The 23,335-nt window shown below is 45.2% G+C and overlaps 1 protein-coding gene across 1 annotated transcript in view; it reads right to left on the bottom strand.

Moving 5' to 3' along the window:
• Window positions 1–21,273, bottom strand: part of MAPK4 (mitogen-activated protein kinase 4) — a 138,796-nt gene extending 117,523 nt beyond the window's left edge. Inside the window, exon 1 of the mRNA XM_045022229.1 lies at window positions 21,253–21,273. The gene's annotated coding sequence lies outside the window, so the exon portion shown is untranslated. The remainder of the gene's footprint in view (window positions 1–21,252) is intronic.
• Between the last annotated feature and the right edge of the window lie 2,062 nt (window positions 21,274–23,335).

The following is a 23,335-nucleotide window of genomic DNA, read 5'->3' as shown; positions in this document are numbered from 1 at the left end:
CTATCACAGGCAGTTCAGGTTTCCAGGATTGCTAGGAGCTACATGGGCAAAGTTAGTTCAGAGGAGAAAACATCAGAGTTCTTTTATCTTCCTTCCTACACTTGATATTTTCTTCACTGGGCAGTTGTAGCTCCCCATAAATATGGAAACAGGAAAGGTTTTTTCTTGGGTTAACAGCAGTCTACGACTTGATTGGCCTCTTAGGCTCTGTTGGAAGAGGGATTCGCAGCAAGGGAAAACTATTCAAACTAATGAAAAGTTTTATGTAATTCACACCCAACAGCAGCAAATACAGTATTGGGAGCAGCAGTTTAATTAGGTGACACTCCTGCTTTGAAGTTCTGTCATTCTGATTAAAGATGGGTAAAAAAATGGTAATGTGATAAAAGATTGATCATGCTGTTGGCTTTTTCCCCTGTAATTCCTCTCCCACTCCCATCTGTTCCATTCCTGCCCTGGCTCATTCACTGTTCCCAGAGCCTTTTGTCACCTGCACAGGCAGGCATATTTAGCATGGAGCAGTGCAATCTCTTCCCACCAGGTGGGCTCAGCTTCAGAACCCAGGGCTGTCATTAAGAAAGTATTTTTCCAACCACCCGAGTGATCTTGTAACAGCCCAGCATAGCCTAGGCCCACTCCCCATCTCCCAGGCTGGCTTGAACAAGGAGAAAGCAGCACTCCCAGTGCCTGGGTGAAAGTGGAAATTTTGTAATCCATAAATCTTGCAGAATCACAGTGAGGTGACATTCTTAGAGTAGACTCGTAGGGATGGTCTGTGAATCAAGTAATAGCCAGCAGGATCAAATTGCTTTGACATAACATTGTTCTCTGTAAGTGGGGAAGCTTTGGGGAAAAGAGTTTGTTCTCTCCTGCCTATATTTTAGATTATCTGATGCCGGCTTTATGTTTCCTGTACCTATTGTTCCTTGCTTATTTTATCACATTCCTGTTTTTTTATGTTATTGCTGTTGTGTGCAAACAAATCCAACTTTTCTTTCATCCATCTCTGTTGGAACATTACCTATTGTAACAAATCCATAACCATCCACAGCCTCATGGTTTTCACTATGCTACACACCATGGCCACTCAGAACTGAACAGAACCATCAGCATTAGAACTGAGATCCTCCTGCTCCATCAATATCGGCCTCCACCTCTTGGCACATCTCCCAAATTATTAGCAGTATATGATCTACAATGTACAGGTGAGTACTTCTCACCTCATGTAGCAGAGGACAGGTGTGCACATGCACACACCAATTCATTACAATATTAGCAAATGATATAAAAGGGGAAATGTTTTCTAAGGCTGGTACACTCTGGAATCACAAAATCAAAGCCACAGAGAGATCAGGGGCGTCCCTCTTCCCTGAATGGCAGGTAGCAGGAAGGGTGGCAGCAGCGTCATACGCATTAAAGAAACAGTCGAAGTTTCAGGGTAACTGCACCTTTAAACCCCCTCCCGCCACTCACCCACCCCTGTGGTCTGCTTCAGGAATGCCTGCTCAAGGTCTCAGGCTGTTAGCTGCCAACTTTCCCTGGGAAAGGATCCGTGTTCCTCCCCCTGCAGACCTGGGATTTAGGTGGCAGTCCCTCGCACTCACTGTGATTCTCTTTGAGCAGGTCTGACTAACATCCAACCTCTCTGCTTTTTCTCCAAGGGCTATGACCAATGTGTCTCAGCAGCTACAAGTGACCCAAACAGCTCTTCAGAAGCAGAGCACCTTCATTTAAGGACAAAGGCCCACACAGAAAACAATAACAGAGTCTAAACATACCAGAAGCCGCCCCTCAGACCTATGGGGGACCTGGCAGGTTCCGGTCTTTCCAATAGTTCAGCAGGGTGGGGTGCCCCCAGGAAAAAGATCGTGTCTGTTTATTGAATCAAAAAAATGTCAGATTAAACTCAGCCTTTTTATGCCAGAAGTCACGTACCTGTGTGAACCAGTATACACAAGCTATCGCAAAGGTGGTACTTTTCTGGAGCTGTTTATGGACTGGTCCCAGCGAGACGGACAGACAGATAGACACCATTTTTAGTTCCTGGAGGACCTGTAACCCTCCCCGATGGCGCTGAACTCAATCCCAAACCCACAACGATACAGAGATAATACATAAATTGTAATACAACATGGCTCTCACAGATACTGCATGTGGCTGCAATATCTGTCACAGAAACTCCCTGCAGGACAGTTAGGGCCAGTTTCAGCACTTGCACAGACAGGGTCATGCACTTTATTCTACCTGGGCCCATACGGCACACAGACTAGCGCTCAAGGAAGACAGAGAACTGCGCTTCACTGCCTCCAGGAAGGGGGATAGGCCTGTAACGGATCACTTCCTCCCTGCCCATTGCTCTCACTTGTATACTGGGATCAGCCTCACTTGAGGCAGGTCCAGAGGAGTTTGGCTTGGACAATGAGAAAGCAGTACTCCCAGTCCCTGGGTGGAAGTGGAGATTCTGACATCCATCCTACCATCCATCCTTAATGTCCCCCTAGGAATACATTCTCATTTTAGACTGGGCTGAGTTTTGCATTTGCATTTTAGCTCTTGCCTTCTCACAGCATGGAAGGGTTTTATTGAAGCCTTTACTTGGAACATACTATCCAACATTTCAAACTTTCCATCTTTCACTGGCCTGGATGGCCCAAGGGGTGAGTTAATGGACTACATGGCCTTTCATCTGCAGACCACTGGCTCCAGTCCAGCTCAGCGATAAGTGAAAGTCCTTACCCGGGGATGGCTATTGACTGGCCTATTCGAGGTGGGCTCGGTGGTCTAAGACTAGTTCCCCAGGGATACATCACACAAGAACACCACCCCAGTTGTCACTAATTGGCCCCAGTTGGCAGTTGCATTAGAGAGATGCCTGGGCCTGACCAGATGCGGAGAGACTGAACTACCAAATCACACCTAGAAGCATTTGCTGCAAGTCAGGCAACTGGCTAGGATACAGATAGCGTATGCTGCTGCTACTCATGCTGTGCCTTTTTGTTGAGCCAGCGCCTCTCACCAACATTAAATTCACTTGCACCATAGGAAGAAGAGCCTAGTGCTAGAGTCCCAAAACCTGGAGCATGATATTTCCCTTCAGGCAGTGAAAGAGCTGATTTAGTGGTGGAGCCCATAACTGATGTGTTCAGACAAGAAGCAGCAGGAATTTCCACCACGAGCAGCTTGATCGTGAATTTCATGGGAACAGCAGAACATTTTTTCTCTGGCATCTTAGGAGCAGCAAACCAGAATAACTGACCAAATGAAAGAGCAGTGTATGAATCTTGCACTCCTAATTCCCTCTACCCACAGTCCTACTGTTACACAGACTGTGCTAAGCCTGGCACTTGGCACTTGCCAATTCCAGAAAGACTCCTGAAGCAGAGATTAATTGTTAAAAGCTATTACTGGAACTCTGTTTCCGTTGTCTCACCTCACAATGAACCCGCCTTTCCTGCAGCTTGTAAGATCTTCCCGAAACAGCACCAATGAGCAGAACTAATATACTCCTCCTTGAATCAGTAGAGCTTAAGCTGGAGCAATGACCTGGATTTTCACAGGGCTTGCAAGCATGATCTGACTTGTGCTTTGGTTTCCCACCCCCTTTCGATATGCAAGACGAAAGATGAGGCACATGGATATTCTAAACGACAAGAACTGCTGGAGGCTCACGAGCACTTGGGGGGTTATGAATACACCTTCCTCTTTCCAAAGATAACAGCATTTTAAAATTAATACATGTTAGAGGTGGGAAAAAATAATTTAACCATCTAACTTCTAACCCATCCCCCAGGGGACCAGTGGAGGATTGTCCTCTATGGTATGTCACTTGAAGTTTCCTTGGAGATCTTGGGTGAAATCTTGGCCCCACGAGAGCCAATGGAAGTTTTGCCATGGACTTCAATGGAGACAGGATTTCACCCTGTGACTTCTTACCTGTCTATAGGGCACCGACCCCACCGCTGAGGCTATACAAATAATTACATCATTATGCAATATATTCTCAGGCCTAAATGCCTCGAGTGATAGGCTTCGAACATCTGTATTAGGAAACTATTTTACTGCCTGATGAATGTAACTATTAGGAAATTCTTCCTAATAGCCTAAGCCATCATCTGAATGGCACTGAGGCAGATATTACGGACACATGCATCTCTTTGCGACTATTGTATCAACTTTATACACTTAATCTGCATTTTCTCAGCCATCACCACTGATGGGGCTAGGGTCCACGTCCCTTTCCCGCCAAACCAGGGATTTATGCTCGCAGTTCCCCTGTACTTCACTGTGTTCATCCCTGCAGGTCTGACCTTAGTCTAAACCCTGAAGTTTTACTCTCTTGCTCAAAGAGCTCTGACAGTATCTATCAATGACCCAACAGCTTTCACAGAGCACAGTACATTTATTGTAGGACAAAAGCATGTCAGAGAAAACACACCAGAAAACAAACAGTCTACATGTGTGTAGGCTTACCAGAAGTCAGCCATCTTTCACCTGGGGAATCTGGGAGATTTCAGTTTTTCAAACCCTTCCAGCAGGGTCTGACCTCTTGTTTACAATCTGATTACAGTATTTGGATCAGAATGAAGGACCCTCAGCAAGGGCAGGCTGAACCAGTATGTTCCCCCCAAGGGGTGGTACTTCTCTGTGTAGGCTCCAGGGATCTTGGAAGGTGTGTTGTGGAGCAATGGGGTCTTTTGAGTTCTTTATAGTAGGGTGTATTGGAGAATTGGCCTCGTTAACATAGTCATCACAGTTGAGGGCAACAATGGCATACTTTTAGACTATGTCAGTTTGCATTCTACGTGTCTAGAGAATTCACTTGATGAGTTTTGAAGCTGTGATGTGTGAAGATATAATAGACAGAAAGAAAGATCCCATGCTTACATGAACAGAAATAATAATAATTAAAAAAAAGCATCTGATTTTCCCCAGCAGTGGTACTGTTAATTGCAACAATATCTGCTATATGCTCTTAGGCCATAACCATGGGGTTTCACTCTACTTTATAATATTAAATTACAATCTAATATACAAAGTAGCAATATTTGCCGTGTCTGCAAACCATGAGAGGCAAATAAATACTACAATGATAATAAATAATGAATCATCAATAAAGAAACTAATAAACCAGCTGATAAATCTTTCAGCAGAAAAACCAATGGAAATTACAAAAATTTTATATTTTTGGAGGGGCTATAGAGTGTCTAATGTTTCAGTACTACTTTCAGCATGATGTAAAATCCAGCATTATAGGACTGGTCCCACATTCAGTGAGAACAATTACTGGGGTTCTCCCCTTCCTATACTAGCTGTAAAAACAAGCACCCAAAATAATCTAGTTCCTAGTTTGGCCATTCCCAGGTGGTCTGCAAAGTCCTAGTGCAAGTGGAGTAAATGCCAAAGCCAAGTTGAGCCTCTTCAAAAGGGTAATTTATTCCAGTGGTTCTCAACCTTTTGGGGCTTAGGAACCATTTGTAAATGTTTATGGCCTGTCACGACCCACTAAATAGTCTGGGGGTGGTTTCGGTCAGATCCTACCCCCTGAAGGGTTGGGTCCTGCCTGGCACTCATCCAAGAGTGGTGGCTCCTGCAGCTCTTGTACTGTGGGGCTGGCTGGGCTTGGCTCCAGGCATTTCAACCTCTGGGGTTGCAGTGCCCCTCAGGTTTGGCCCCACCCACCTGACTGGACCAAATTTGTGTGAGTGGAGTTGTGACCTGGCTCATGGGGTTGCCATGCCACTCACTCAAATTCGACTTACCTGGCTCCTGTCATCATAACGGCAGAGCTAAACCTGAGTGGTGCTGGGACCTCAGAATTTGCAGTGTCTGGAGCAGGGAGGCAAGCCCAGCCAGTCCTGTGGGACAGGAACCACAGGAGCCACGTGACCCTTTGAAACATCTGAGCGACCCAATTTTGGCTCTCAACCCATCAGCTGAGAACCCTGATTTATTTCTCTGCTCAAGCCTCATGCAGGTCAATGCCCTACTTAAATTCCACTTAACCCTACACTTGGAGGACTTAAATGGAGCATGGCCCTTTGCACAAGGTGAATTTCACCCCAAAACAGAAACACACTCTTAATCAGGCAAACACACTCAGTGAGTTGTTTATCTATAACACCTTCCCTCCAGAGATCTCAAAACACTTTACAAACATTAACTGATCCTCACAACAGCCCTGTGCAGTAGGAAAATAGCATGCTCATTTCAAAAACAGATTAAGACAAACGGAGGATAAGGCCAAAGTTGGTACACTGTAGATGCCTAAACAGAAGTACTCTGAATTGCAAATGTTAATGGAAGGTGTTTCAGCCCCTCTGACAGTCAGGGCATTTTTATTTAGGTGTCTAAATATGGATTTCAGTTCCTCATCTGGGGCACCCAAGTTTGGAAGTTTTGCCTTATGTAAATTGCCCACAGAACCATAATCCTAACTCCGAAATCCTAGCTCCTTGCTTTAACAAGGTCACAATTCCTTTTCTTTGTTTGCTTTAAATATTTTTTTTAAATGATAAAATGAGATCACAGTTGTATTTTTAACACAGAGTCTCTGGCCATTTGCACAGGATTTATACCATTCCACAGTCTGCCCCTCTGGTTCAATATGTGATTTATTTTTATACATTAAATAAGGTAAAGTGGCTTGTATGGTGTAATGATTTAAATATTCTCCTTAAGCATAAAGGTTCCTCTGCATAAAGACATTTTTGATTAGGAATGCATTGTGGGACGAGATCTCTGCCTCACAGTAAGGGGCACTTCAATACCCCAAGGGAACTGAACAGTTTGAAGTTGGTTGATATGCTCATTACTCAGTTTCCTGTTTGACTGGGTGTTCAGTCTCCATCTAAGGTCTCACTCACAGCCAGGCTGAATATCAGGACAAGGGAAGGGCATATAGGGATGAAATTTCACAAAAGGCTGTTTTCAGAAACAAGAACATCGGGCCCAATCTTCAAGAGGCTAAGTTCCCCCTGAGGATAACAGGAGTGGAGCGTGTTCAGCATCTCTTAGAAGGTTCTCAACGCCATGTAGGACTAGGTCATTGTTAGTCGTGATGAGTAAACCACAAAGAGTTGAGAATTTGAGTCTGGATCCTTCTCAGACATATCTATATCGGTTGTCTCCAAAACAAGCTGGAGACCTCATAAGAAAAGGCTTTCTCATGAGACACCTGGTATTTCTGGCTACTTATCCTGCTGTAACTCTGAATAGCACAGACCTATGAATAACTAAATGGCTATATGAGAGAGATACCCAAGCGTTTCGGAGCCTCAAAAAAAGGTTTGGTTCTACAAATGGACTGTGGCTCCAATTAAGAGAAGGCTGGTGGGGACGGGAGGGGTTAGAACTGGTTTACCCAGCTCTAGGGTTACTGACTTCAAGGACATCGGCCCAGATCGTGAAAGGTATTTAGGCACCTAACTCAAGATGGGAATTAGGAACCTAAATATCTTTCAGGATCTGAGCCACTGTTACAAGTGTAGTCAAATGCCAGTGGCAATGGGAGCATAATACATGGTGTGAAGACTTGAAAGGTGTGTCTACGCTGCCATTAGACACACACGGCTGGCCCGTGCCAGCTGACTTGGGCTCACGGGGCTCAGGCTAAGGGGCTGTTTAACTGCAGTGTAGATGTTCCAGTTCAGGCTGCAGCCTGAGCTCTGGGACCCTCCCCCCTCGCAGAGCCTGGGCTCCTTCTAAACTCAAATGTCTACACTGCAATTAAACAGCCCCTTAGCCCAAGCTCCACAAGCCCGAGTCAGCCAGCAGGCCAGCTGTGGGGTTTTAACTGCAGTGGGAGACATACCTGAAGAGTGTAGGTAGTGATGGATAGACAGGAGCAAACACAGAGGCCCACAAAAGGTAAGTGAAAGACATAATATGATATATTGCCAAAGCATTCACTATTGGAAGATCCAGACAGCTAAAGGGTCAGTCACCCAGATACTCTGGGGAGGAGGGCCATATAGTACCTAGATAGACAGAAATGTTAAAAATCATAGTTTTTTCTGTCTATGTATACAAGCTACATCTGTCTAACTTAAATCTAAGATAGATAATACACTGGTAGGTGCCTATGTGCTGACTTAAACTACATCATGTGCTTACATCATATTAACTTCAGTGGATGCCAGTAAAATCTGGGCATTTGCCACATGCAGCATTAAACGGAGCAAATCACATACTCTCAAGTCAGAATGATTTATGACTAAAAATAAAATAAACAAAAACTAGAATATAACTGTTTCCAAGAGAGAGAAAGAGAGACCTCCCTCTATAAAACAGCCTTCTCAACTCCCTCAGCAGACAGAAAGAATCATATGGGAAGGTACAGTGCATAAGAAACAGAATCATAATACCACCCATGCAATCACATAGCTGCATATGCCTCATGTAGCAGCAGTTGACTTACAGAGCTATTGGTAATATTTCCCATTCTAGTTACAGGAAATATCACAATAAAAGGTAATAGCAACCCACAATATGGTGGTGTATCAATTTTTTAAAATATCACCCTTTGTACCACACTGAGCTGGATGACACTGTTTCATGGCATTGAGAATACTGTCTGAGAGAGAAAAACTGACAGACAGAACAGGAACAAGAAGAGGGGTCATGGAGTGAGGCAAACTGAACTCGATTTGGTTCTACATGGACTTGGCCTTATATGTCAAAGCTATTTACAAAACTAGAGAGATACAATGACAGAGAATGTTTGTTTATCGTGGCTTCTCTGGCACCAATCCCAAGCTGCAGGCACCTCATATCTAGGCTTGGCAAAATTCAAGTTGTTTTTTTTTAATAGTTTCAAAGAATATCATCAATGGTTATTTTTTTAAAAAGTTGTAATTTTTATCTATTTAAATTTTCACAGTTGAGCAAACTTATGGGCTTTAAGCATTTTTTAAATTTACATTTTCATTCAATTTTATAAGGGTGAGGGAAATCAAACAATTTATTTAATGAGTGGTCATTGAGATTCAAAAAGTTAAAGTCCTAAAGCCATTAAGATACAAATTGTTAACATCACATCCAAAATATACGAAGTAAGTAGCCTTAAATCAAATTCTAATAAGTTATCAAGCAGCATTTTTCTTACTTTGCCTAGCTGTAAATTTCAATTCTTATCAATGGAAATATGTTGCCATCTGTTTGTGTGTGTATTGTGAAATTGATTTCAACTGACATTTACCAATAAAAAAATCTAATCCTTCCAAGCCCACTCATATCTTTTAAAAAATACCCACACAGTGACAAAAATTATAGTCTCCAGTAAAAGTAATTCAGACTTTCAGGTACCCACCTACACCATTCTGCAGTTACTAAACTGCCCACAAGATAATCAAAGCTCAAGACTCCAGCTGTGCCTTCCTAAGGCCTACAAACCCACGGCCAATACAGTCACCTCTTTCCCCCCGGGCAAAAAAACAAACAAACAAACAAAACAAAACCCCACAGATGAGTTTAACAGCATTCCTGGAAGGGTGAAGATAGCAAAATATCTGGGTAAGACAACATGAAATAAAACAGAGAAACTGCTCTGGACAAACCCCTAGGATTGAAAGAGAGCAAAAATAAAAACATCAATAAATAAACCACACACCATACAGTTATAATGGAGTACAAATCTGAAACTCATGTACTCCTACAGGACCCAATTGTAATCTAGATTGTAATCCCTTAGGAAAGGACCAGGACAATGATGCCACTGCGTGTGGCTAGGGAGTTACCCAAGGGGAGGGCAGGTGGAGTTGAGGCCTCTGATCTCACTCAGGACTTTTGACAGAGAGGAAGCTTTAGTTTGCATCTGGAACACCATAAGAGCTCTGTCCGTTGAGGGAATGCACTGGATCCGTGCCCTTTCCAATCACTGCCCATCCCTCCTTTCCTGTGTGGGCCCCTCCACAAACCCTCACTGGTGGCTTTTCCATCTCAAGGCCCTGGCTACACATGGCCTTACAGCACCAGCAACTAGCATGAACCAGTGCTAGATCTAGCCCATCTTGGCTCAGCAGTACCTGTGAAGACATAGTGCTCTGCCTGGATACTAGGACAGCCATCCAAACTATAAAAATACCATGGATTAAGCAACAGACATAGGACATTCTGAAGGGCAAAAGCACCAAGGAGAAGGCAGGGGAAGAGGAATAATTTTAGCTGGTCCCAATGGACATAACCAGGAGCAATTTGAAGGAATATGGCAAAAGGTCAATATCAGAAAACAATTCTTAGTAGTCTTTGCAGCCGCCTTCCCGGGAAAGAAGTGGAAACCCCATCGTTTGATTCCTTAAAAACTACGCTGGACAAAGCACTGCAGAATACAGACTGTAGGGAACAATTCTTCTAGATGACCTAATAGGATTTATCTCTGATTTCTCTGGAGATAGTATTGAAAAGATCTGTGGGATGAAAGTTACTGGGGTCAGCTCATCCCCTATAACATTAGTGACCTTCACCTGGAACTATAGGCACTGACTTTTATTTTTCCAGGTGGGCGTCCCACCCCGAGGCCACATCTCCACTCTACCCCTTCCCCAAGGCCCCGCCCTTGCTCTGCCTCCTCCCACACCTCTCCTGAGGCCCCAACCTCGCTACGCCTCCTCCCACCCCTTCCCCCGAGGCCCCGCCCTTGCTCTGCCTCTTCCCACTGCTGCTGTGTCCCCTCCTCCAGCCCCCACACCCGCCCTTCGCTCGCTTCTCTCAGCTCCCTCCCACAAGGCTCCTCTCCGCCCTCCCCTGAGTGCATCCCACCAGCCACCAAACAGCTGACCAGAGGCCCCCCCATATTTTTCCTCCCAAAGGTACTTCAGCCCCGGAGCACCCACGGAGTCGGTGCCTATGCCTGGAACAGTGGATTTTGTCAGTTTTAGCTGGAAAACTGGATTTTTAAATTTTTTGAAATAGGGAGCTCCAATTCTGAATTGGAAATGAATAGGGAAGGAGCAGCAATTTGGAAGAACCCTTCCAAAAACAGCCTGACAAAAACGTGTTCTCTTTTGTCTGGTAAAGATGCAGCTTCACAGCATCCTTGGAAATGTACCATGTCCCCCAAGCAAATCTTTAAAATAAATGAGAAATTGGCAAAAGATTAAATGCTGAGGGAGTGAGGAATCCAAAGAACAGCTGGAGAGTGATTGATGTCACATTGTCCCATATGCTGCCACTTCATATGGCAGTGCAATGAAGCAGTGACTGCCTTGACGAAAAAAGCCCTGAACAATACCCAGCCTTGAACATCACAGTCCCATATACAGAGAAGCTTATTTCATTTTCATCTGTAGATTTTGTGCACGTCCTCTGACCTCAGCCTCTACCTATAATGTCCATAGTCAGGTGTACCTATCACTTCGGCACTGGGGGCTAGCAGAATCAGGGTGGGATCGTTGCTCATGTCGTAATTTCCATCTGCATCTTTGAGGGATCATATGCATGTCATTAGAATATAAATGTGGCATGATTAAAACATGACATTCCATAGGAACTCCCATTAGCTAGCATCCTAGAAGGAAGATTGTCTTGTGATTAAGGCTCTAAAATGGAACTCTGGAGAGCTGAGTTCAGTTCCCAATTTGTCCATAAACTCCCCTGGACAACTCATTATGTGGCTCAGTTCCATGCCCGCAAAATGAAGATGATGCTACCTCCACGTCTCGCAGTGGTGTTTTGAGGATAAATTCTTTACCAATAGTGAGGAACGTTTTTTTCAGATAGATTAGAGAGACATGCTTACAGGGTCAATGGATTGGCCCTGAAACAATCAATATGTTGTCTGCTGCTATATGGTGGGAGGGCAGAAAGCAAAAAAAAAAAATCAACAGCCCAATTTTCCGTGTGAAAGGTGTGTGATGCTTATGACTCCATGGCTCATTAGAATTTTATCATTAGAAATGGTTCCCCCACCTCCTCAGACAGTTTCTGCTTGTACCCAAAATCAGAGAGCGCAGAAATGACATTTTTTCAGAATGATCAGAGCTGATAAAGGAGATTGAACCAAAAAGCAATGGGGGAAACTGTATATAGCCCCGGGAGAAAAGAGAAAGATGGCAGGGATAGTATCATGGTACAGAACAATCTGCCACCAAAACAGGAACAGACAATAACAAACAGAGATCTTCCACTGTTGTTTGCAGTTGTAACAATGTGGGTCCCAGGATTCAGGAGACAAGGCAGGTGAGGTAACATCTTTTACCTTCTCTCAGAAGTTGGTCCAATAAGAGATATTACCTCATCCACCTTGTCTCTCTAATGACAAATGGACAGAGGTTATGTAGACACAGGCACACTAAGTTCTGTGTTATGCTTGGTAGAATTAGATTTTTCTTTTTTTCTTCATAATTTCAGATCAGATCAAATATTATTGTAGGCATTTTTCTTTATTTTAATGTCCTCAATTACGCAAAATTATGGGTTTTAAGTAAGGCTGTCAAGCGATTAAAAAATTAATCACTCATTTAAATAAATGGTATTCTTTTACTGGTTATTTTTGGATGTTTTCTACATTTTCAAATATATTGATTTCAATTACAACACAGAACACAAAGTGTATAGTGATCACTTTATATTTATTTTTTATTACAAATATTTGCACTGTAAAAAACAAAATAAATAGTATTTTTCAATTCACCTAATACAAGTACTGGAGTGCAATCTCTTTATCATGAAAGTTGAACTTACAGATGTAGAATTATGTACAAAAAACTGCATTCAAAAATAAAACAATGTAAAACTTTAGAGCCTATAAGTCCACTCAGTCCTACTTAGCCAACTGGCAGACAAACAAGTTTGCTTACATTTGCAGGAGATAATGCCACCCGTTTCTTGTTTACAGTGTCACCTGAAAGTGAGAATAGGCATTCGCATGGCACTGTTGTAGCTGGCATCACAAGATATTATGTGCCAGATATGAATCTTTTGCGCATGTCCCTTCATGCTTCAACCACCATTCCAGAAGACATGCGTCCATGTTGATGACAGGTTCTGCTCGATAACGATCCAAAGCAGAGCGGACCAACACATGTTCATTTTCATCATCTGAGTCAGATGCCATCAGCAGAAGGTTGATTTTATTTTTCAGAGGTTTGGGTTCTGTAGTTTCTGCATCTGACTGTTGCTTTTTTAAGACTTCTGAAAGCATGCTCCATACCTCATCCCTCTCAGATTTTGGATGGCACTTCAGATTCTTAAATCTTGGGTTGAGTGCTATAGCTATCTTTAGAAATCTCACATTGGTACCTTCTTTTTTTTGTGTGTGTGTGTCAAATCTGCAGTGAAAGTGTTCTTAAAACAAACATGTACTGGGTCATCATCCGAGACTGCTGTAACATGAAATATATGACAGAAGGTGGGTAAAACAGAACAGAAGACATACAATTCTCCCCCCAAGGAGTTCAGTCACAAATTTAATTAACACATTATTTTTTTAAATGAGCATCATCAGCATGGAAGCATGGCCTTTGGAATAGTGGCCGAAGCTTGAAGGGACATACGAATGTTTAGCATATCTGGCATGTAAGTACCTTGCAACGCTGGCTACAAAAGTGCCATGAAAATGCCTGTTCTCACTTTCAGGTGATGTTAATAGAAAGCAGACAGCAGTATCAGTGATTGGCTGAACAATAAGTAGGACTGAATGGACTTGTAAGCTCTAAAGTTTTACATTGTTTTGTTTTTGAGTGCAGTTATGTAACAAAAAAAATTCTACATTTGTAAGTTACACTTTTGTGATAAAGAGATTGTATGAGGTGAATTGAAAAATACTGTTTCTTTTGTTTATCGTTTTACAGTGCAAATATTTGTAATAAAAAATAATATAAAGTGAGCAGTGTACACTTTGTATTCTCTGTTGTAATAGAAATCAATATATTTGAAAATGCAGAAAAACATCCAAAAATATTTAATAAATTTCAATTGGTATTCTATTGTTTAAAAAATTAATCGCACTGTTTGTTAATTGCATGAGTTTACTGCGATTACTCGACAGCCTTACTTTTAAGCTTCTTGTATTTTTATCAATTAAAATTTTCACAACTGCAGGAAATTAAGGGGCAGGTGTCAGACAGTTATTTAATGACAGTAGATACTGAGATTCAAAAAGGTAAAAAGTGTTATTTGTAACATGCCTAAATCACATAATTTTGCGCATAACGTCTTCAGTTCCCACAGCTAGGAGATCAAAGCTAATAAATAAATAAAATATCAGGCTTTTTATTACATGTACTGGAATTAGTAATTATTTTCTAGAACCAGCAGATGATTTCAGATTTCAAAAGCTCTCCGTGGGCTGCGGGTGGAGCCCCCCTTCGGGGAGGCTAGCCCCAGCTCCGTCCCTTCCGCCCACACCCCCGTCGGCCGGAGGAGCACCGAGACCCCCCTCAGCCAGAGTTTTTGGGGAGAAGTTTTTTATTTATTATGCCCCATGCAGATTCCGGGGCGGCTGAGGAGGTGGTAGCACATACCGCCTTCATTAGCCACTCCGGAATCTGCATGGGGCATAATAAATAAAAAACTTCCCCCCAAAACCCCGCAATGAGGGGTCCAATGGCCACAACAGTGCCAGGGGAGGCTCAGCCTCCCCTGGTCTATTATACCCACTGCCCATGCAACTCTCCAAATTTAAGCTTATATCCTTTTTGTAGTAAAAAATGTTGAGCTGCTGAAGTTGGTCTTTGAGATACTTGCATGTGATACTCGTCTTGAACTTTTCTGAACAAACTGAATGATAGGCACTGAAGTTACTGGCACTGCAAGTGCATGTAATACCACACTGGATATGACAGGCAATGACTGGGTTACAACTTCTCCAGTTAGGCTGCCATCACAAGGCACTTCAAGCACAATTTTGATTTGTACATAGAGTATGAACTCTTCTGCCTTGCAAGGGAAAATATGCAGAATATTTTCATAGTCGCTAAAATTGTGAGAAATCTGAGAGGTGTCAAATGGATCAAACACTGGACAGTTGGCAAAAAGAGATCCAGCTCCACAGAGTCTGTCTGGTACATTCCAGGTTATGGCTGCCTTCAGTTTGCTTAGAAATTCTGATGAGAAAGCATGCACTGCAGATTAAAGGAATTGCCTTTTGGAGCCCACTGACCTGAGTTCCACTCTTTTAGGCATTAATGTACATCAGCAGAAATTTGTAAGTCATAGGTAAGCAGCATATCAAGGCAATGTATGAAGGGTGTATTTGTTTCCATTTGCAAATGAACACTGTAGATTTTCCCCCAAAAAATACACAAAGAAAAGGTAACTTGCAATACAATTCTTGCTGATTTCCATCATCCTTGACCACCTGATATAGTTTCATTGCCTTCTTTGAGATGAATGCTACGCTACCTCTTCTTTAATAAGAAAGTCCATCAGACTGTCCCAATGCACATGAATTAATTTTGTTGCCTTAAGCCAGGAAAACTAACACAACAGCACAACATGAGAGAGCACACGCTCACATTGTTGCTCACGCAGACTTTCAAAGATAACTTTAAAAGAGCCTTTGCCTGTTGGCGTGTTTAAATATCGCTAGAAAATGTACCACAAATTTGTTCATGTTGTAGAATGCATCAGGTTTGATTGCATGATCAATGGCTATACACAAAAGATAAGCAATGCATGGAATGTGCAGCGGATGCGGATACACTTCTTTCAAGTCCTTTACTAAGCATGGCATGTTTATTGTGGAGTCACTGTTGAGTGACATACAGTATTCCCACCTTTGGCTGTATTCTCACAACACAACTTGAAACCAAATTGACACGACCCCTGCAATAGAATAGTATTCATTGATTTATTTTTGTCACTGTAGAACACTGCAAGGATGTTAATTGCTGGCAGTCCGGAAAACTCTGGGGTTTAATCAATTACTAAAGAGAATTTCCGACCATTCAAAAGATCCTTTATTGTAGCTTGGTGGTGAGCAAAAACTTCAGGCGGGTATTTTTCTTCCAGCTAATGATGTTCTGGGAAGTGCACATTGTTGGTGCATACTTGTGAAGCAGAGCTAATAAAAACCTCCAACTCCATGGACAGTATTCATCGGAATTGGCTCAAAGCACAACACGCGTACCAGATCGTGTGGAAAATCTGCAGCTTCTTCCTTCTCTCATTCTTCCTAAACAGGCTTCTATCAAAGCCCGAGTTATCTTTGCTTGACTCTTTTCTTGTCAAATGAGATTTACTGTTCAGATGATCAGCAATACTATTTACCTTTAGATTTCTGTTTTACCAACTTTGCAGCACAAAATGTCCTTGTCTCCCTTTCCAGACTTATTCACTGTTTTAAATTGGAGGTCAGGCTATTCACTGCAATACTCCTCTGGGGTTTTTCCTCTTGAGACCCATTACTAACATAAAACAACAAACTTGGCCTCCCCTACTGTACTAGCGCAATTGAGGCCACACCACAAATGTAACTGCATTCATACTCTTTCTGAACTTCAATCCCAGAGCACTGTTGTGTTCATCAATCGGATCTGCAGCTCCAATACTGTTTGGCAGCCACTGTTGCCCTTTGTTACATGATTGCCACTGTTCTAGTCCCGCTAAGTGCTCCTATCCTGGCAAGGAAGGTGCCTGCTAGGACAACAAGGAGGATGAGTCCCTGGCTGTGCGGGAGGCCACACCGCTGCTGAACAGCTCTGGCCTCAGAGCAGAAGATGGACCCCTGTACTCCTGGCTGATGAATGAGTGAGTGGGGTCATGGCAGCTGGACTGCAGGGGGCTCCTTGCATAGCTGAGGGGCCAGGATACCAAATTCCTGCAGGCACTAGATAAGGGGGAGGCTGTGCTTACTTACTACTATCCATGGGGGTTTTTTTTTTTTTGGTCGACTGCTGCGTGTCAGGTGAAATTGACGCTTACCAATGACTAACAATTTAGAATCCTTCCAAGCCTAATGAGAAAGAGAAGGTTAAGGGGTGATTTGATTACGGTCTATAAGTATCTACAAGAGGAACAAATATCTAATAATGGGCTCTTCGATCAAACAGAGAAAGCTAGAACACAATCCAGTGACTGGAAGTAGAAGCTAGACAAATGCAGATTGGAAATAAGATGCAAATTTTTAATGGTGAGAGTAATTAACCATTGGAACAGTTTACCAAGGATTGTGGCGGATTCTTCATCACTGGCAATGGTTTAATCAAAATTGGATGTTTTTCTAAAAGATCTGCGCTAGGAAATATTTTGGGGAACTTCTATGGCCTGCGTTATATAGGAGATCAGACATGCTCACAATGGGCCCTTCTGGCTTAGGATTCTATATTATTGCAGTGAATCGTGTCTGCAGGTGTTTAGGTGCAGAGGGACATAGGCTCGTAACGAAAACTTTCCAAAACTTGAAACCAGACAAAATTTACCTGGGTTTATTACAAACAGAATAGGCAGGCCATGTTCACCAGGCTCTCTCTAACTTGTCAACAATCCTCATAAGAACAGACATACTGGGTCAGACCAAAGCCCAGTATCCTGTCTTCCAACAGTGGCCAATGCCAGGTGCCCCAGAGGGAATGAACAGAACAGGTAATCATCAAGTGATCCATCCCCTGTCACCCATTCCCAGAGGCTAACAGAGGCTAGGGACACCATCCCTGCCCATCCTGGCTAATAGCCATTGATGGACCTATCCTCCATGAATTTAGCTAGTTCTTTTCTGAACCCTGTTATGGTCTTGGCCTTCACAACATCCTCTGGAAACATCCTGCTCTGCTTCCCCCAAACTCTCTTGCTCCCACTCTCCCATGTTGCCTGATCTATTGATTAGGTATCGATTACGTTGGCCATTTAAAATATTTAAAATTCCCAATTAACACTCCAAAATGTGGGTAGGTTTGGGCCCAGTATTATCAAAATTACTGTTCAGGTGGAGCCCCAATGTACACAGTAGTGACCATAACACTCACACTCAGGAAAAAACATTTGAAGTTGCAGAATTTGTATTATTATTTATAGGACTAATCATAGTAAACAATCCAAACAAGTAAGGCAAAGTAATACAATCCTGTAGTTATATCCAGCACTACTACATGTGTATGCTCATTCTATCCTTGGGGAGGACTAGAAGGGTTGAGACAGATCCTTTATAGACCATCATGAAAATTCATGAGTGGCTCCTCCCTTCTTCACCATATTTTAACTTCCTCACCCTCATAATATTTGGGTGCCCTTATCCTTTAGATTAGTATATTAATTAGTTTAAACTCATTAGCATATACATAAAAGTTAGTTACCATAGCTACCTGCGGTTAGGCATCTGCTGATATTTACCCACAAAATAGAATCATATCATAGAATATCAGGGTTGGAAGGGACCTCAGGTCGTCATCTAGTCCAACCCCCTGCTCAAAGCAGGACCAATTCCCAACTAAATCATCCCAGCCAGGGCTTTGTCAAGCCTGACCTTAAAAACCTCTAAAGCAGGGTTTCTCAAACAGGGGTCGTCGCTTGTGTAGGGAAAGCCCCTGGCAGGCCGGGCCGGTGTGTTTACCTGCCCTGTCCACACGTCCAGCCGATCGAAGCTCCCACTTCCCGCAGATCGCTGCTCTGGGCCAATGGGAGCCTGGCCGCCACTTCCAGCAGCTCCCATTGGCCCAGAGCAGCGATCCGCGGCCAGTGCGAACTGCGATCGGCCAGACCTACGGACAGGGCAGGTAAACACACCGGCCCGGCCCGCCAGGGGCTTTCCCTACACAAGCAACGACCCCTGTTTGAGAAACCCTGCTCTGAGGAAGGAGATTCCACCACCTCCCTAGGTAACCCATTCCAGTACTTCACCACCCTCCCAGTGAAAAAGTTTTTCCTAATATCCAACTTAAACCTCCCCCACTGAAACTTGAGACCATTACTCCTTGTTCTGTCATCTGGTACCACTGAGAACAGTCTAGATCCATCCTCTTTGGAACCCCCTTTCAGGTAGTTGAAAGCAGCTATCAAATCCCCCCTCATTCTTCTCTTCTGCAGACTAAACAATCCCAGTTCCCTCAGCCTCTCCTCATGATTACGGGGCTGGAGCACATGATTTATTTTTGTTGCCCTCTGCTGGATTCTTTCCAATTTTTCCACCTCCTCATTGTAGTGAGGGGCCCAAAACTGGACACAGTACTCCAGATGAGGCCTCACCAATGCCAAATAGAGGGGAATGATCACATCCCTCAATCTGCTGGCAATGCCCCCACTTATACAGCCCAAAATGCCGTTAGCCTTCTTGGCAACAAGGGCACACTGTTGACTCATATCCAGCTTCTCGTCCACTGTAATCCCTAGGTCCTTTTCTGCAGAACTGCTGCCCAGCCATTCGGTCCCTAGCAGTACCCTAAAACTGGTACATTACCCTAAAACTGGTACAAACTACCTTCTTGCGGTTACCTGTCAGTAGTTTTATGCTTAGTTTCAGCATTCTCTAATATGGCAAAACAAGCAAAACAAAGTCTTACGTCATCTTGTGATTTAAGGTCACTGCTAGTTTACTTACTTATGCTAATGCTAAAGAGCGGCTTACTTCTATTAAGGCTGCGGGGGCTTACTCTTATGCTAAACACTTAAACTAGTTCTTATATGCCTGGACCTATAGGTATCTTGCATTTCTGCATTCTTATTCTTTTCCCTTATAACCAACATGTGGGTTATGGGGGTTATACCCAGCCTGCTGCACCCCCTCCCACCCTCCCCATGCTGGGCCACGATGCCTACCAGGGCATGCCTGCTGACTCTGCTTGCTGGCTCCAGCTGCTTCCTTCACTCTGCTGCTGCTGCCCAGATCCTACTGCCTGATACCACCAGCCCAGTATCTGGGGCTCAGGTGGGGCAGGGCGTGAAGTGGGAGGGGTAGGGCCGTAACAGGCTCTGGGAGGGGGGGGCCTCACTCTCCAATCCCTCCCCCCGCAGGGCCTTCCCGCCACACCAGGCCAGTAACAGGCACTGCAAAGGGGTGGGCTTGGTCTCCAACCCCTTCCCCCTGGGACCTCCACTTGCATGCTGGCTGCTGACACTGCATCCCCACAGGCAGGGGCACTGTCTCCACTATCTCCTGCTCCTCGGAAAGCAGGACCAACCCTGCCAACGACTTGCCATGTAGCCTCGAACAAGCTTCTTCATCTCCCCAAAGCCACAGCGTCCCTGCCTCATAAACGAGGTTTGTCATACTGACCTGTCATAGGGTCTTGTTATCTAACGGATATTCATACATTGCTTTGAAAGCGTGAAGTGCTGCTAATAATTAACGAGCAGCCAGGATCTTTCATGAAGGGCAGCAGCAGAAATCAGCTGCATGTTGTAAGTCACTGATGAGGATTTATTTAAGAGGATCCGATGATTAGTTTTACACATCCAGAGACACGGCAAAGAGGAGGAGGTGTAAGAGACTAAGCCTAGTATTATCAAACAACACTACGGTTAGGTCACTTATCTGACTGTCAGGACCTGTAACTCCCCGTAAAAAACAAATCACACAATTTATTTCGAGATCTAATTTTAAGCACCCAAATTGGCCAAAATTATGCCATAGGTATAATCATGTTTTGCTCCACAGCCCAGAACCACCACTGGACTTTATTAACGATAGATAAATCATAGTAGGTCATCTAGTGCATCCCATCGGTGCAAGGTTGTTCCCAGGAGTACAGAAAATACTTGACACCCAACAGCTTTCAGGTGCAGAAGACTGACAGTTTGATTCCTTCACTGGGGCAATTAAGAGCCGTATTAGCAACCGTGTACAGCTACGAGCTGGTGGATCACTTACACCACATCACAGTTCAGCATCTGTTTCTCTAAAATGTGCCTTTCCCACACAGCCAGAGAAGTATTAAACCGCCTGCAAATGAAGTGTCTGAGGTGATGCTACACTCACAAAGTCACAGTTCATTCATGCAAATACCATTTAGACATTTGCCGGTGAAGCAAACAGGAGTATTCATGCTCTCTGGTGTATGCGAGGAAACACAAAGCCTGATTCTCTACACACTTACAGCAGTGAAAGTCAGGAGTAACTCCACTGATTTCAGTGGAGTTAACTGAGGTACAGAAGAGAGGAATCGAGCTCTTAAAGTGATGACAGCCCACAGAAGTATTGGAAGCAGAATATAAGAAATGTTATAATACAGGGATGTGGTGCCAATAGACTCATCATCCTCATCCCTCGCCAAGCCTTTTAAAAACCATCCTCAAGGCAATGCCTCTCACAAGATAACATGGTTAAAGACACCAGTTATCACCTCCCTTAGCCACCACAGAACATTGTACAGGTGCCTCATTTACCTGTCTGCCTTCCGTTAGCAGCAGCATTTGTAACTAGAGCAGAGACAGGAGAAACATATTTAGGATTTCCATGGAACAAACAGAGCTCGTGAAAATGATGGTGCCCTTCTCCCCTAACGTGCCAGGCCATGCCCCCATCACACACTTCCCCCCATCCATCCCCGTCCAGCCTCTCCTGCACTGCACCCCCACAGGCTAAGGAGTGGGCAGCGACTCCTTTCTCCCTGGGGAATGGGAGACTATTGTCCACCTCTCCATGGAGACCACTGTCCGCACAGCCAGACCTAGTACAGGACAGCAGCACATCTCCAGTGCAGCACAGGGGACAAATACAGCAGCCCCCTAACCCCAGCGTTGCACTGGGGCAGGGAAGGGACTACAGTGCTGTATTGTGGGGAAACCCGGGTCACCATCCCTGCTTAGCTCTCTCCCCATCTCCACGCCTGTCCTGGGGGGGGACCCGGGGGGGACCCACCCCCGCTTCCCACCTCGCCGCGAACCCGACGAGGGCAAGACCCAAAGGGCTCCAGGAGCAGGCGAGCGAGCGGGACTCGGGTGCTGGGGAACAGCGCGAGCTCCTGCGGATCCCCCCGCGGCTGGAGGGGCTGCCTGGGTTCGCCCCGTTCATTCCCGCGGGCGGGCAGGCGGGTGGGGGCAGCCCCCCAGCCCGCCCGCTACCTGGCTGGGGAAGCGCAGCCCGGGCACAGGCACTTACCCGTGGGGCGAGGTGCCCCGCCCGGCTGCCCGCAGCGAGCCCAGCACGGAGCGCGCCTCCTCGGACGGGGCTCGCCTGGCTCCCGCCGCTCCGTCCGCAGCGCGAGCCCAAGCCCGAGCCCCGGCAGCCCGGCACATCTGCCCCGGGAGAACGCCTCCCGGGGCCCCGCCCACCGCCTGACGTCAGGGCAGGCCTGTCCGTCACGGGGCGGCCACCTGCGCTCGCGCTCCCCGCCCCGCGAGCCGCGCCGCGCGCCGCAGGGCCCCCTGCAAGCGGAGCCTGCGCCTGGCCGCGCGGCTCTGTCTTCCCGGGGCGGCCACCGGAGCCCCCCACCGCCTCGGGATGGGAGGGGCCGGGTTCCGCTCCCATTTACACCAGCTCCTGGGACTTCCCTGGCACCAGCCAGCCCCCGCCCCCGGGGAAATAACCCAGCCAGCGGTGGGGTGACCAGACAGCAAATGTGAAAAATCAGGACAGGGGATGGGGGGGGGGGGTAATAGGAGCCTATACAAGAAAAAGACCCCAAAATCGGGACTGTCCCTATAAAATCGGGACATCTGGTCACCCTATCCCGCGGTTGCACGGAAGAAGAAAAGCCCCAAAACTCACAGCCCCAGTAACAAACAACTCAGCCACATTGGGTGTTGATTCCACCGGTGTGAATGGCCAAAGGGACCTGGTGGCAGGAGCTGGTTTTGCCCTCTACCGAGTCTTCCAGTCAAGGGCCTTGAGACACTTGGCCATGCGTGGACACGGGGAGGTAGCCTCAGTCCCATGTTGGAGGTGTAAGGTGCTCTGATGCTATTAGTATATAGATCCCACTAGCCAGCTGGAGAGATTTTATGTTAGATTGGGGGAAACGAAGCAGAGAGAGAGTAGGTGATTTGCCAGAGTCTCACAGGAAGTCTCTGGCATAGTTAGGAAGGTCCCAGCTGTCCTGACTCCCAGTCCTGTCCTTTAACCATAAGATCCTCCTCTCCTTTTGGGGTGGGACTGGGGAAGTCGGGAATTCCCACATCCCAGTCCCTAAACTCTCTCTCTATTCCCTGGCCCTAGCTGATCAGTAGCTGTCTCAGCCCCTGGTAGTGTACTTTCCCCTTCTCCTTTTATTGAATCTGACCCTGGCCAGCCCTTCACGATGAACAGGCACATGGGAGTGGTGGAACAATGGCCATGTATAAAGATGTTTCTCTGCTTTGCTCAGAGGCCAGCTACAATATAGCAATGAAACACAGGCATGGATTAGCTTCAAGGGGAGGGGCAGGGTGAGAAGGGCCAGTGCTGGTTCAGATCATAGGAAAGGTTGCGGCAAGAAAACTGTCATGTTCTCATAGTGCCACGCATCTCCGTCACCTGTCGATCTGGAGT

The sequence above is a fragment of the Mauremys mutica genome, chromosome 6 (assembly GCF_020497125.1).
Source record: "Mauremys mutica isolate MM-2020 ecotype Southern chromosome 6, ASM2049712v1, whole genome shotgun sequence".
NCBI classification, from domain to species: Eukaryota; Metazoa; Chordata; order Testudines; family Geoemydidae; genus Mauremys; species Mauremys mutica.
The sequence above is the reverse complement of the archived record's forward strand: the minus strand, read 5'-3'. Positions and strand labels throughout refer to the sequence as shown.